Raw genomic sequence first — 16,832 nt, forward strand, 5'->3', positions numbered from 1 at the left:
CATACTGGATCAGACCAATGGTGCATCTAGCCCAGTATCCTGTCTTCTGACAGTGGTCAGTGCCTGATGCTTCAGAGGGAATGAACAGAACAGGCAATTGTCAAGTGATGATCCATCGTGTCATCCAGTCCCAGCTTCTTAAGAAAGAAGGGGAGGAGGAGGAGGAGGGTAAAAGGATAAAGCATAGATATATGCTTTATCTGATTTATATATATATAAACCAAAACCAACGAAACCATAAAACCCTAGAAATAAACAATTTGTATATTTACATTAAAGAGATTAAATAATCCTTGACAATAGCCATGTAAAGTCACTGTTAAATTTAAATAGTTATTCATTCTAAGTACTGCTTTCTGGCAAGAAATATTAATACAAATAATAATAGTATTTCAAATGGATTAAAAAATCAATCAAATGGGGGCACCAATGAGCTAAATTGCTTGGCTTCAATACATGACTGAGTATTATCTTGACAGATTAATTGACTACCGAAAATAGCTGTAGCTTCATCAGATTTTTTAAAAAGTTATTTTTCTCCATATTCACTCAGGCAGAGTTTTCAAAGAAACAAAATTGAGGCCGTAAAACCATAAGATAGAAATTTCACTTAAGATCATACATTTCTTTCACAAACCTGAGTGGTCTTTAAAGTAGATAATTTGGGAACATAAGAATGGTCATAGGAAACATACGACCCTTCAAAACAAATATTACCTCTTTTTCTATCCCAAATCTGGTAATATTTCAGGATTAGTAGATTGCCAAAAAAAATCCAACATCAATAGTTGTGTTGTGATGCATTTTGCTGCCAGTATCCTTATTTGGAACACAAAAGTTTTGATATTTGTGGAATGGAGCACGGTCACCAATAGAATTTAAATTGGGCATTATTGTCTGGGCTGGTATCACCATCTATTATTAAAGTTGTCAGATATGTTCCAGTATAAGGTCCTATTTTTAGTTACTTATAACTGTACCAAACTTTAGCAAGTTGGCTGAAATTTTCCATGCCAAGTATTTGCTTCAGGCTAATTTTTTTTTTTTTTTTTAAGTTTCGGTCAAAATGGTCCAGCTAGTTCTGAGAATAAGGCTAATGAAAAAAAATGTTACTTTTTCCTGTGTTACAAAAATTCTTGAGGCCTTTTCTTTGAAATGTTGTAGTGCTCCCAAGCATGGTGGTAGGACTTGCAATTTGGCAGGCCTTTGTGTCGGGGATGTGTCCTTAGCCATTCATGTGAAAACCCACACAAATCTGGCCAAGTTATAAGCCTTTGAAAAATCACAGCTGCACATACTCAGTAGAGACTAGCTTGAGAAGCAGCTAAAATCTCTGAAGACTCCGTCCTCGTTGAGCATGATCAATCTGCTCACAGCTCCTAGTGCTGACCAGACTGTGCAAGTACCATTCCCACTGAGTCAAGTTGGGGGGGAGGGATAGCTCAGTGGTTTGAGCATTGGCCTGCTAAACCCAGGGTTGTGAATTCAATCCTTGAGGGCGTCATTTAGGGATCTGGGGCGCACACACACACACACACATGCAAAACTGTCAGGGACAGTACTTGGTCCTGCTAGTGAAGGCAGGGGACTGGACTTGATGACCTTTCAAGGTCTATGAGATAGGTATATAGATATATATATTTTCAGAGCAACTGAGCACAATTCCAACCGAGGGCTCAGAAGGGCTCTTCCCAGCTGTTCCAGGTCAGGGTGAAGCCAAGCACAAGATTCACAGCAGGGATCCTGTCTTTCCTGTGCTCTCAATGACTCCCTATCTAGGTGCCCAGGCAATATGGAGGAGGAAGCCATCTGATATGAATGAGATGGGACAAGGTGTTGATGGGACAAGGAGTTGAGTGAAACTGTACGGCAGAGGAGAAACTGATGACATTGGAGGGGGAGACTAAGACTGGTTGGACAAGACTAAGACTGGGGACAAAGACGGGCAAACTCAGATTGGTTGAGTAAGGAGACTGGGACAGGGAACCAGTGCGGGATATAAGGACACTGTGAACCATTTGGCTGAAGGTGGAAACAGAGATCAGATGAAGAGCTGGGGTGGGGGAGACTGGGACTAGGAACCAGTGAAGGGGTGGGGTGGGAAGGAGAGAGAGATTTGATAAAATGTAAGGCTATGGAGGGCAAACTGGGACTAGCTGGGCAAGGAGATTGGGCCAGGGAACAGGTGGGGGGAGATTGAAATTGGGTGAGGAAACTGGGAAAGGAGATTGGGACTGGGAGACAAAGTGGGGTGGGGGGAGAGGCAGATTGAACGGGAAGTGGGAACTGGGCCTGGGTGGGCAGGAAGACTGGGGACAAGGAGTTCAGTAGGGAGTAGAAAGAATTGGGTATGGCTGGGCAAGGAGATTGGGGCCAGGTGTAGAGAGGGTGAGACTAGGAGTTGGGTGGGAGATTGGGACTCAGACAACAAGCCCAGAGAGGGGAAACTGGCTGGGCAAGAAGATGGGGACTGGGAGGTGTAGCCTAAGTCATGGAGACTAGGAACAGGTAGACATGGAGAATGGGACTGGAACAAGGAGCCAGAGGTGGGAAAGACACAGGACTGGGACAAGTTGGATGGGATGGGCCACAGAGATCCAGTTTAGGGAAAACTGGTAAAAGAATCTGCATCCATTATGCACACTCCCTTCTAGACCCTGGAATGGAACCCACAATTTCTGAGTCTCACCATGCCTCTTCACAGCAAATGCCTGTGAAAGTATGTGTATTGTCCTCCTCTAGTACTGGACTACTTAGAGGATGACAGCCTACTACTGTTATCAGGTACTCTGTTAGCTCAACCGGCAGAGGTCCATGTGATGGAGCTAAAGATTCCAAACCGGCCAATGAACCTTATGGATGTCAATACGAAGCTACATGATGGAATTTCGGGGGGAGGGAGGTGGATGCTTTTTTAAAACCTCAGAAATTACATACAAAAAAATTAGAAGAGCATTAAGTTTATTAAGTCAAACAGTCTAATATTAGAAAATGCCAGAATTATGGTTGTCTGTAATACTTTAATTTGACCCCTTATGTGTATGCATTACGATAGTCTGTAATTACATGCTCACATACTAATATTTCCATAGGAACCCTGCCTCATTCTGTGCACTGTATTCATCTACTCTGGGGATGTAGTAATGTAGTAAAGGAGGCTGTTGCCTGTCGATTCCTGCTTCATTTGTTGGAAATTGGAAGGTGTGTACTATTAGGAGTACCAGGACAGGTGGGTCTAGGCCTGCCCATAACTAAAGGGTTGGAAGGTGTGTGATGAATGAGGCAGAGAATTGCAGGAAGAGAATGGATGATTAAGATAGCTGCATACTACCCTGGAAAACTCAATTCTGTCTCTGCCTCTGCTACAGAGTTTCTATGTAATGCTAAGCAAGTCACTTAAGCCATTCTTTTCACAGATGATCACTAATTGTCTGCTCCTCGTTTTTTGGGTGGCTGACTTGAGACCTTCCTGGGATCTGATTTGCAGAAGTGTTAAGCACTCTCAATTGCAACTGAAGTCAATGGGAGCTCTGCTTCAGTATATACAGTGCTATATAATGCTAAGTACAGTAACTCCTCACTTAAAGGCGTCCCGGTTAATGTTTTTTTAATTGTTACATTGCTGATCAATTAGAGAACATGCTCATTTAAAGTTGTGCAATGCTTCCTTCTAACATCATTTGGCAGCCGCCTGCTTTGTCCACTGCTTGCAGGAAGAGCAGCCCGTTGCAGCTAGCTGGTGGGGGCTTGTACCAGGGTGGACCAGCAGCCCCCCATTGGCTCCCCCTATCAGCTCCCCGTTCCCCTACGTTCCCTGTGCTGCAACCGCCCAGCAGGCTAGCAATCGGCAGTTCAGCTGTCCCACCCCCCACTGTCATGTGCCGCTCCTGCCGTCTGCCTTGGAGCTGCTCCCAGAGACTCCTGCTTGCTGTGCAGGGGGGGAAGGAGTGGGGATAATGTCTGGGTGTCCCCTTCCCCCCTGCTCCTGCACCCCACTTACCCCTTCTCCATATAGAGCAGGGAGGGGACACGGAGGGAGAGAGACTGAGAGAACTTGGGGCAGCAGCTGCTGTCTCAACTTCCTGATCCACTTAAAAAGGCAATGCATTTAAGAGTGGGTCAGCTTACTTAAAGGGGCAGTGCACATCTCTCTGTCTCTCTCTCCCACACATGGTGTGTGTCTGTCTCTGTCTGCTATGCTGTCTCCCCTCCCTCGTGTTCATGCTGCCTTGTGTGAGAGGCTACATTAACAACAATGTGTTAACCCTTGAGAGTTCAGCCAAGTGCTAGTTCATCATTTAGCAGCAAGCCATTCCCTGGGAAATATCCCTCCTTCTTCCATCCTCTAACTTCACCACCTCAACCAAGCTTCACAATCATCATCGCTGTGAACAGTATTAAATTGTTTGTTTAAAACGTATTCTGTGTGAATATCTATATAATATATAGTTTTTTGTCTGGTGAAAAAAATTTCCCTGGAACCTAACCCCCCCCCCATTTACATTAATTCTTATGGGGAAATTGGATTTGTTTAAAATCGTTTCTCTTAAAGTCGCATTTTTCAGGAACATAACTACAACGTTAAGTGAGGAGTTACTGTAATCTGAAAAAACAGGTCTTAGGTGTCCCAAATTGCCTCCCCTGCCCTGAAATTAGTGGATACTTTTGACCTTATTCTCTCTCTGTGCGTCGGCTCCTTATCTGTAAATTGAGGATAATCCCATCCTCTCATCTCACTGGGGTGTTGTGAAAATAAATAAATTTATGTTTGTGAAGCATTCAGATACTAAAGTGAGGAGCGCCATGGAAAAGCCCACGAGGAAATTAATAATTCTGTTCATAGCAGGGTTTGAATAGTATTCAGTAAGGGTTGGGGCCACATATTGAAATATGAGGATAAAACAAAATATTGACTAGCTGCTCAGGAAGTGAACACTGTATGTCCTATGCACTGAACGAAGCAGGGGTTTTGTGGAAAAAATAATTTGTGAACATGAAAGACTGTATGATAATGTATACCCCCCAAGGGGGCTGAAGTAAAGTTGCACAGGCAACCTTAATTCTGACATTTACTAACTTTTGAATTATTGACTTTGCAACCATAATCATATTCTTTTAACACAGTTCTTTGAATGTAATATATTTATACCAAACTTCCCCCTCAGAAATCGTCAGGAAAACCCAGCATCTGCATGTTATTTATCTTAGAAAAAAATCTTAATAATTCAACTTTTCTATGAAGGAACATATTGTCTTTAATTGAAACATCAATGTACATCTTAGAGTAGTCCACCTTTGTTTCTAAACCTTTTAATTTTTCTTGCTATTTCTAACCCTTTTAATTTTTCAGCTATTTTGGATTCTCTCTAATGTATTGGCTTTATAGTGAGTGGTCTAGATAGTGGCTGTGCTCATGTAAGCAATTCTGAAATGGCTGTATACCAGGCTGGTCACTTTGTATGAATGAGAGCAGCCTGAGGGTTGCTCTAATTTACACCAACTGCCATTGGTCTCAAAGGCCCATAGTGGCATCTAGGATTGCTGAGAGAAGTGATCTTCCTGGCTCTGGCTCTGTGGACTTTAGATCATATTCATGCTTTCTGAATGGCTTTCTGAGGTCAATAATTAAATTAAGAGCAGCTAACTGAAGTTGAGATGATGCTGGTAAGAAGTAGGAAGTGTTTTGGAGAACTCATCCATAAAAACCCCACCCATTGGAAGCATCTGCCCACAGGTTGTTAAATCAATTTTGATAGTTATAAGGTATGTGCTTGTGGGCAGAGGACATATGTACATTCAGGAAGGTTAACTTTTTACATCTTTGTTTTGTGGTAGGTATGTTAGCATGTAACAACCTACACCATTTCACAATTACGTTTTGTGTATGTTTGTGACAGCTGCCATCTTGGCCAGTGCACTAGAAATTGAACTGGGGACTTCTATGAGCTGCTAAAGCTCCATAGGTGAACCAAGGAGTTCATTGAAGGGGGGAAATCCTGAAAAAAGAATCTGATATATGGTTTTGCCAAACCAAATATCATCTTTTGTGTTTCTTAAAACATTTTCAACTTAGATCCTCTGTGGATCAATATAGAGGGGCACATAAGACACACTCACCAGTGGGTTACATACATGTATAGCCATACAGTATTCTCTGAAGAATATTAGTCATTAGGAATTTGTGGGGGAAAAAGTGTATGGAAAATTACAGAATTTAGATCGTTCTCTAGAAGAATAATGCAGAGAGAAGAAATGTATCCAGAAACTGAGAAAAAAATACAGGCAAATCTTGCCTCAAAAACATAGGTGAGTCATGACAAATCCAATCCATAAACTTTGCAACTTCATGCTGAAATTGACTTAAGGAAGTTCAGCTTCCTGATGACACAAGGTCTCCCTCAAGTTGAATAGGGAGGAAGATTGCTAGGATCTAGGCAAATTTACCTTTATAGCATGTCTTCCAAAGCCAGACTATTGTGGGGCAGCATGAAAAATGTAGACTGCACAGCTACCTGCTTATAATTTCCCTTTGGCCTTGTTCATAGCCTCAGTTTACACAGGCACATCCTATATTTTCATTACTGCATAAAGAGCTTGATTCTTTACCTGTTTAAGTCAATGGCAAGGCTTACATTTTTCTTGGTGGTGTAGGATCAGGCCCAGAAGGAACAGCACAGAATATGGTCTCTGTTCACAAAAAAAAAAAAAAAAAAAAAAAAAAAAAAGGGAGAGGTATAGTACATGGGGTTAACCCAAGGGGTTCATTGAAGGGGGGAAATCCTGAAAAAAGAATCTGACATATGGTTTTGCCAAACCAAATGTCATCTTTTGTTCTTCTTAAAACATTTTCTCTTTGTACAGAAATTCCTCCCCTCTTATCCTGTGGTCACGTGCTAGCCAAAGAAAATGAGTTAGAAAAATTACTCTGCCCAAGTAACACATTCTTTCACTGCCTTGTCTTCTGTCGCCTTTGTCTTTGTTGTAAAGGTCTTTTCCTCCTACATCTGTCCTGTAGGCTTTATTATTGTTTGCTATCTGTCGCCCACTCCCTCTTCCATTCACATTTTAAGAGATGCCCAGCTACTCTCTAGCACACATACTTACATCAGCCTCTTGAAATGAAAGTCACTAGAGCTTGATACCTATCCAAAAAATGTCAAGTTTAATTTCATCTTCTTCACCAAATGCTGTCCTCCTCCTCAGTACTTCAGTGTCCTTCCTCTTCCTGTAAAACACTCAGTATTACTACACACAGTTAGCATCATGCACAGTTCAAAAGTTCCTTACACCCACACATCACATTAGACCTAAACAATGCTTGTCTGTTTGACTTATGCTTGATAGCAGAACTGTGTCGTGTCCTTCCAAATGCTATTCATTCATGTAGTTGCTAGGGATTTTTATATGCACTGTGGTGCTAGGCAGCAGTTATACTGTGCAAAAATGATCCATGCCCCTCAGAGTTTACTCCTGTAATATTTTGACACCACATAATGTTTTTGGGTAGGGACAAAGAATGAGGCCATATTTCCAGTACTGGTATTCATTTATTTAGATGAAGTGTAGTAATGGTCACACCCAAGAAGTATGTTTAAATTCATGTTCAGCCAAAGGAAAATGTTAAAATGGTGAGAGGATGTAGCAGGTGTGTGGTGAGATAAGGTCCTTTAATACATCTAAAGGACTTTCCCACTTTATTGGGTAATCATGCCCAAATTAAAGAGGTTCAAAGCAAATCAAGATTCAGAATGGTTTCTTCCATCTTGGGAACTTACATGGCCCCCTTCTTTATATTATTTGAGCTCATCACAATCTTTAATGCATTATCCTTGCAACAAGGCTGTGAGTTAGGAAAGTGCTGCTATCCCCATTTAACCAATGGGAAACTGAAGCACAGAGAGGCTAACTGAGTTTCTTAAGGTCACATCGTCAGTGTTTGGCTGAGCAAGGAACTGAATTCCAATCTCCTGAATCCCATGCTGTGCCCTAACCACTGAACCATCCTCCCTAGAGATGGGCCCTTGTAAATAGGAGAGCTCTTCTGTGGAAGTTTAGGAGCACATGGAGAAATTACAATAAACTCTGTTGCAATCAAGTACCATTTATATCCTCAAACAGCTATTTCTGTGCCTTTATATTTCTCCTTACCATCCCTACCATTCAGAGTACAACTTTCGCTTTTTTATGGGTGGGTATATATCCTGTAGGCAGCTGCAATGCATGTATGAAATTATTCCAGCCTGAAAGATTCAGGGAGAACACATTCTACTTCTGCAATCGCTTCTAAAAAGAACTGCGTCACAACTAGCACCGCAGCATTTTTTCCATAAGCTAACTCCCACACTGTACTTAAACAGAACTTGTAGGATTGTCTGTAACATTGCCACCTGATGATTTCCAATAATTCTACAACCCCAGCTCTTTCAGAAGCAAAAGAATGCTTACTGAATCAGATCATTGCTATTTAACTCAAAATTGACATTTTTGAAATACTAATTTCAGGAAATTATTCAGATTATAGATTCAGTCTCTCGGGTAGTTTTAAAATATGGACAGACTAGGTGACATAATTGCCATTGTCTTTTGAATCCTCTCTTGCTTCTGGCAACTAAACTTGGTCAAAAATGTATAAACTGTGTGAACAGTTTTAAAAATAGAAATTCTTGACATAATCAGAATCATATGGATTCAAATTAACTTCTTGTGATTTGAGCAAATGTTGCTTATTACCACTAAATATTCCTCCATTGTTTGGCGGTACCAGTCAGAATTTGGTGTACATCACTTGGCTTTGATAGTGCCAGGCTGTCATTGTCCATCAGAAATTTGTAGACAAACTCTTTCTTCAGGGTGAGGTAAGGCTTAAGAGTTCCTGGGGTAATACTGGATTTGGTGCATCTGTTTAGCATTAAGCTGTTTCTGAGTTGTGACTGGACTAATGAATTATGTTATTAACTAATAATATGTGGAAGGCAAACTCAAATGCAAACCACCCATTAATTGTTAGGGAGGTGATTTTGCATGACATCAGTTGATGTATATTGTACCTCATCATAGCAAGGCAAAACCTCCTCTATTCTGCTTATTTTTTACTCGCAAGTATTTCAAGTCTGTCTGTTATTTCTGCTTTACTTATTTGACTGCTGATAGTGAGTGCTAGATGTCATATAATGAAAAGTATGCATATGTGCAAAATGCTGAATTTCTTGTGTTTTATACGATGGCTCATTGTATGATGCCAAATCCTCAAACGTCCTGCACTGGGCAAAGGTAACTTTTCATTTACCAATCACTGTGGGAGTTTTTGTGTGTTCCTCCCCTTGGTCCAACACATCATAATGACTGTGATTGTACAAGCACAGAGTTTTCATTTTCCATGTTTTTCATTTCTCCAAGATCTAACTGCAAATGCATTGCTAAACATAATTTGTAAGACTCTCTCCTAAGACCTGCTAAATTGTGCAATGGTTTTGTGATATGGTAACTGGGATAAGACAACCAAATTAATTGTAACTTGTGTGCTATGAATGAAGATTGCAATACAATATCTCAACAAGTGAGATGCTAACCCAATGCAACACCTGTCACAGAAACATGTGTACTTTTCCTTTAAATGTGATACCTTGACCTTGTTAGTCAATTTCCGAGAACCTTTTCCCGGATGTCTGTATCAAAATCCTCATATAGGACCAGTTCTGTTACCCTGACTCATGCTGAGTAATACCTTACTTGGTAAGTAGCTAGGTTGAAATCAGTACAAAAGAGTTATTTGTGGAACAGTCATATTCAGCTTGAGTAATGGAGACGGAACTGGGCCCACACGATGCTAAAATGTGTACGTCTCTCAGCAGTTTGGCCTTATTTTTTTTTAAGGTCAAGGAAAGACGTATAATTTGATACTCAGATATCTTGACAAAAGCCCTCCTCAGAATTCTACACTCTTTTGAACAGCAAAACCTCCTACAGCTTTCACAAAATTTGATTTGAGCCAAGGAAGCACTTTGGAAGCTCGGTGGTAAAAACCTCAGGAAAAAAATAGCTCTAAGAATATACTGACCTAAGGAGATTTAGCTGCACAATGCTGTACTGATTAGATATTTTTATGGTCATGACTGATGGCACTAGCTAAAGGCAGGCCTGGTGAAAGGTTCATCTGAAGCTCTGCCAATGCATCTTAAGTCTGTCTTGCTTAAATACCCTGAACCTTGCCTTTGCAGAGTCTGCCAAACTGTGTGGGATAAATGTCTATTGGAGAGTAGGATGAAACCACCAAACTAATTCCCAATTGTAACTTTAATCAGTATTTGTGGCTAGGTGAAAGGATAGTGCATTGACGTGGACCATCTATTGTGCACATAAAGGCCAAGTGAGATCTCTGGGAGGGTGGAAACTTATGCCCATTCAGATTCCAGTTGACTGATTTCAGCATGGTGGTGGTGGTGGTGGGCGGGGGTTTTCGAAGGAAGTATTTCTGTTTAACAGAATTCAGTATGCTTGCATTAAAAACATATTTGAAAACAAAAATTGTACAATATCAAAACTAGAAGCTGGCTGTGTTGCTACTCCTTTCTACTCCCAGCATATTGTGAAGTGACTATAAAGGAGATGATCACTGAGGTTTTCCCCTCCCCTAAAAAGCATTCAGCATATCACATTTCCAAAACTGCACACGTCTTTTCCATACCATCACTGTTAACCCACTGCCCTTTGTTTTTAGCTTAATAGATGGATGACCTCCCAAGGCTGTTATATTATTATATTAGCATTTTTTTTTAAATCTTGGTAGCATGCTTTAAGTAAAAGATATCTGTTGGACTCTATCCAGAGTCCCAAAGCTGAGTGTGGTGTTTTAAAGAATTTTAAACTAAAGTGGAATATATTGAACATTTAGATTTGATATTGAACGTATAATCACTCTTTTGACACATCATAATAGTTCTGTTTGGTAGATAGCCAATGAAACATTATGAAATTTAAAGTATTAATTATATTACTGCTGATAATTGCTGAGCCTATGACAGTGTTTATCCTCCAGAAACATTGACCTCATACTACATTAGAGGCTCACTGGCTGTTGGGCAATTACCTATTTAATTAAGAGCCTGATCCTGAGTGGTATTGAAAAATTGGACTCCTAATGGCTGCAAGAGGGGGTCATATGTGCTCAGCATCTCTGAGGAGTCAGCCATAAATACAGGACTTCATTCTCTAACCCATCACTCCAGTTTTACAGTGCTGTCATTCCATGCAACATTGTGCAAAATCAAGCTCATGGTGTATTATGGCCACTCATTAAAAACATGATGTAAACTGTTGCATTTTCTTTTTAGTGTAATTTCAGTGCCAGTTAAAGCCTTGCCTGTTAACAGAAGTATGGCTATTTGGTGGACCTCTTATTTTGTTTCATTGGCTCCCCTCCCTCCTGTCCCCTCCTTCCCCCAAATCTATAGATATATATGATTTTCTAAGTAATTACATACTTTTAGAGACTCCTACTTGCTTGTACTTTCCTAAGGCTGATCCAGATTGCCCCAGTCACTCTTCCCAATGCACACGTGCTGAACAGAGAAACCATTCCTCAGAACAGTGACACTTCTAATGTTCAAGGAGAAAATACTAGCCTTATGAAGAGAGGCTGACTTTACATTTAAGAAACTTGCATGTCAAAACTAGAAATCCAGTGAGAACAGCAGGATTCCATAAAGATTTCATTGCTCTCAAAGAACGTGTGTTATAGCATGTCTAATTTCAACCATCGGCAAACATTTGTTGTGAATTTTGCTCCAACAATGCGTGATGGTACGAGGTGAATGCTTATGTTAGTTAAACTGAATCACCTGTTTCCATGGTGTTAAATGTAAAATGTCCCCAGTGGGCAAAACACAGTTTTATTTAAAAACTTTTTTACCAGGCTTTTAAAGTTATTTTGTGCCAAAGCCCTGATTTGGTGACCTGTAGGGGCACACTGCAAGTTTGCATCTGTTCAGCCAAGCATTTGTCTGAGTGTGAGAGAGAGAGATGGCAGGGCAGGAGTAGGAGAGGTGTTTTTCAATGCTGCTTTACTTGTGGCATTATTGGTACCAGTGTCAGCTTTTGGGAGTGATGGATTCTCTAGCAATACTGTCCGTTGTTGCCTGTACTTAGGAGAATGGTTTCTTTGGTTAATTATATTTTGAATTAGGTAGTACTTCTGGAGGCTGCACTCTGTGCCAGTTAGGGCCCCTGTGATGGAAAGGGACTGGCTTCACACAAGAATAGGGGTAGGCAAAAAACAAATTTTGCTACTAAAGTTCAGCATCATTGCTCTGGACATGAAATGTTTCACATATCTAGAAAGCTGTTCTCTAGATTAAGGAAATTAGTATAATTAAAGTATGTCTTGTATTATTTAAAATTAGAAATAGTCATAAATCCAATCACCAGAAATCTTTTTTTATCCTTTTTTGACCTTAAAAGTATTTATAAACGTTGATAAAGTGGGTGATTGAGGTGCAGAATACAGAACTCAGCTTAATCTGACTGATCTACCCATGTTAGCATCTTGATATCTCTAATTACATTTGCAGCAGTATTTCTTCCTTTCAGTCAGTGGAGAAGGCTATTCTAATGTCTTGATGTTCTTGCTAAATAACAATGTTTCTGATAGGTGAGTTTTATGTGAGTTTACAGGAACTCTGCTGCATGCAGAAAGTTAGAACCCTTCACCCTACTCTGGTTTCCACCAATTTTAACTGGTCCTTAACAAAATGATTTTTTTAAAAAAGTTAAATGCAGAAAAATAAGTTCAATAGCTGTGATTTTATGTACAAGTCAGATATTTGTGTACAAATGGCTAGCTCCCCATCTAACTAGCCAGTTGTGGATACGATCATGATAAGCATATTTGCAAATTGGGCATGCAAATGTGCACACATTTTTGTGCATGTGATTGCATGTCTGACTCTTAGGAAAAGCAGGCCCTGAATACAAAAAATAAATTAGCCAGCCCTTCCATTTTGCCCTCTCCCCTAGTAGAATAAAAAGGGCTCCTTTGAAATGAATATAGTAGTTAACATATTTAAAACAAAATAAAATGTTCTTACACTTCTAATCATCTTTTAAAATTCACTGCCATACAAGTTCAAATTCAGGGCTGTGGCTGCATTTGAAAAGGGGGTTAGATAATTGTATAACCAATAGCAATGGTTGTTAAAGATTTGATAAATTCTGCTACTTCATGAGCTAATCTGATCACCTCCAGTGGTCAGTTAAAAACAAAACAAAACCTGCCTTCCCCTCATTTACAGCATGAATTGTTGTCCAGTTCTAGCCACTGCTGAAATCAGGAGGCTGGATGGTCTAATCGGATATGACCAATTCTGCATTGCTGTTTCTGAGTTCTCTATGCAGTAGCAAAATAATTTCTGTTTTATGACTTGTAAAAAAAGGATAAAAAACGAGTGAGAGAAAAGAAGGAATTTGACTTAGATTTCTCTTTAACATATTTCATCAAAAGAATGGATGAAATATTTATTTGGCTACTGTCGTTTGCCTTCTCATCAAAGTGAATAGACATTTAATATCACATGGAAACATTAAAGTAGCTTTTTATCAGGATATATGGAAACCTGCTCAGAACAAACATTCTGGCCTAAGGGAGACTTTTTGATCTGTGGAGTTGAAGCTTTGGTGTTTTAAATATCCTCATACGTAGGTCAGGTGGTCAATTTTAATAATTGATTTGCTTAAAACTTGTGTAAAACTATAAAAAAGAACTTGACAAGTCATTAGTGGTAAATGGTATAACATTGGGATTATACTAACTAACATTGGTGCAGTCATTAGAACTTTTGGTAAAACAAGGAAGAGTGAAGTAATAGGACTGTCCCACAGAGGTGGATTTACCATGAAACAAACAGTGCGGTGGCATGGGGCCCCCAATGAAAGGGGGCTCCCGAAAATGCAGGACAAATCTCATCTGACAACCTGCCCCTCAGTCCCGGCCAGCGGTGCAGCAGGGCTCAGGCCAGCAGGCTGCCTGAATTCCCTGGCCAGTGGCCGCATGCCACTCCCGAAAGCAGCTGGCTGCTGGCACATCTCTGCTTGCCCCTGGTGGGGGGAAGGCAGCTCCATGCACTACCCCGCCCCAGGCAGCACACGGAGACCCGCTGCCCCCTCCCCCCAAGGGACGTGCAGAGACATGCCAGCAGCAGCACAGCCTGGCTAAGGAGGTTCCCTGCCCGTGCTGCCTCCCTCCCTCCGTGCTGCTCCCAGAAGTGGCCGACATATCCCTGCGGCCCCTGGGTGGGTGTCTGTGCATTGTCCCCGCCCTAAGCTCCAACTCTGCAGTTCCCATTGGCCAGGAACTGCAGCCAAACTTCCACCCAGAGCCTGCACCCCTCCCCCCACCCCCCTCCCAACCCCCTGCCCCAGCCCAGACCCCGGACCCCACACCCAAACTTCCTCCCAGAGCCTGCACCCCTCACTCCCTCCCACATCCCAACCCGCTGCCCAGCCCAGAGCCCGCACCCAAATTTCCTCCCAGAGCCTGCACACCAGAGCCCAGAGCCTACATGCAAACTCCCTCCTAGTGCCCGACCCCTGCACCCCAATCCCCTGCCCCAGCCCAGAACCTACACCCAGCACCAAACTCCCTCCCAGAGCCTGACCCTCGCACCCTCTCCTGCACCCCAACCCCCAATCAAGGTACCTCACTTTATTTTCATTTACTTCCTATTACTTATAATATAGGAGGAGAATGAAGAAAGAAAAAAAGAATGAAAAACAGGGGGAGAGGGGGAGATAAGAGAGAATGTTCTTTTTCTTGGCTGGTTCCTGAGCAGGGGGAGGAGGGCGAAAATGAAGCTGCGCACAGGGCCCCACTAACTCTAAATCCGCCACTGCTGTCCTGTACATCGACCCATAGGAGCTAAAACTCTCTCCCAAGCGGTACTTTCCATTAGAGTGCAGAAAGCGCACAGTGCAGTCCAAATGACCAACTATCCTTCTTAATTACTAACCTACTCAACATTCTGAGTGGCTGCCCTTTATCATCCCTCACAAAAAGCAGTTAGTTATAATTGTATAATTTGTCTTTTTTCCACTTAGAGATGGGTGAACTAGTTAGAATAAAAAAAAATGCTAATTTGAACTTTAGCCCAAAACTGGCACCAAAACTTTTTTGAAAGTAGAAAAAATTTGGATTCTCCTCCTCCCTCCTCTATTCTTTGTTAATTTTCACACTGCTCTACACTTTCAGCTTTCACCTTGAACTAGACATTGAAGCAATGAAATCCTGTACTAAGAGATGCTATTCTCATGGTATTTCTGACCTGGCTGGAAACAGGATGTACTAGGCATCTTATTAGCTTTCTTCCTGCTGATTTCAAGCCTGATTATTAGACCCAAGAGGTTTGGAAAACTGTTGATAACATCCGAATTCCTAAAATTTGCCCTTCCTTAATTCACTGACATGAAACTAAAGTGATTCTATGTATGAGCTTTAATAATCCTCTTGTTGTTTTTTTGCTAAAATTACAGCATTCTTGATGAAACCTGAGATTTCAGCATTTGTTTTAATGGTTCAGGCATTACTGCCAAATTTTGGGCAGCTCTGTGTGTAACATTTTATGCTATTTGATGTGCTATTAGAGGTTCCCAAAACTTATTGGTTCATACACCACCTTTTTAAAAAATTGATGTGAAGTGATCAAATTCATGTACCATCAATGTTACATGTACCACAGTTTTGGAACCCCTGAGCTAAACTGCATGTTTACAAATAATTTGCATATCATTGTAAACTTCAGCTTTTTAAAGAATAGTGTGGATTTAGTGCTGATGCAAGGCATTGACTTGAAAACTCTAGGGCAAAAATCCCACTGTTTACCTGTAGGTCAACAGCAGGGCAAGTTTCTCACACACACTACACTCCTGATCAGTGGAGGGGACTTCATCTTGAACAGCAGGGCGTCTCTACCTGGTGCATCAATGCACACCAGATAGGGGTGTAAATTCTAGTGTGCACCAGCATATTGTGCACTGACTGCTAGCATACACTAAAAGTTCCCTGGTGAACGTTGACGTAGTACTCTTTGAAATGGTACTACATCAACATGCGTTAGGGAACTTTTAGTGCGTAACACTCTGGTGCACACTAGAATTTACCCCTCAGCTGGCATGCATTAATGCACTGTGCAAATAAACCCAAAGTCTCCATGTCCTATGCAGTTCTTGGCTTCTCTTCTGAATTTATCAATTAGTGCAACGAGTGGCTGTGAGTTTGTCATGTGGGAGCTGGAATGGAGACCCACCCAACTCATCTTTCCTAAGGGGCCACCAAGTATCCAATAGAAGAAACAACTTTTAATCCCTACTGAGCTGGACTGGATTCATACTTTATAGCTCATTAGCAATGCCCTGAGACACCCTGTCCAAAAGGAAGTGCTAAGGTTACACCTCCATAAGGCTGGGCATCTTATCAATGAATGGCTCCTGGTGTGCTAGTTGAAGGCGGATGTGCCCATATAAGTATTATAATATATTTATTTATTTTGCACAACACAAAACCAAAGGGGTTTTCACAATTATAAACCAGTACAATAAAAACAGTTATAGAAATACTTACCTGGAAAAAGCAACAGTGGGGTAAAAAGCATTTTGCAAACAAACATTGCAAAACAAAAGATACAACATAAGTAATAATAAGGGGAGGAAAATTGTGTTTGGATGTTAATGCTTGTTGAAAATAAGTTAGTTTTGAGGAAAGCTTTGAAAGAACACTATCTGCACACAATAAAGTAGACTTACTCTTAGTCCTATGCCTACCAGCTAGCGAAGGCTTTTCAGTAGGC

General features: G+C 41.1%; 1 protein-coding gene and 1 long non-coding RNA gene across 10 annotated transcripts in view; one reads left to right on the plus strand and one right to left on the minus strand.

Annotated features, from left to right (window-relative positions):
• TRDN (triadin) overlaps nt 1-16,832 on the plus strand; it is a 284,763-nt gene that overhangs the window by 117,835 nt on the left and 150,096 nt on the right. The gene's annotated exons all lie outside the window — the stretch shown is intronic.
• The window catches only part of LOC128833606 (uncharacterized), a 33,876-nt gene that overhangs the window by 7,893 nt on the left and 9,151 nt on the right, over nt 1-16,832 (minus strand). The window contains exons 2-3 of the long non-coding RNA XR_008444292.1: nt 7,105-7,225; nt 6,607-6,687 (exon numbers count right to left, since the gene is read on the minus strand). This is a non-coding gene — a long non-coding RNA (uncharacterized LOC128833606). The remainder of the gene's footprint in view (nt 1-6,606; nt 6,688-7,104; nt 7,226-16,832) is intronic.

This window comes from Malaclemys terrapin, chromosome 3 (assembly GCF_027887155.1).
Source record: "Malaclemys terrapin pileata isolate rMalTer1 chromosome 3, rMalTer1.hap1, whole genome shotgun sequence".
Lineage (NCBI taxonomy): Eukaryota > Metazoa > Chordata > Testudines > Emydidae > Malaclemys > Malaclemys terrapin.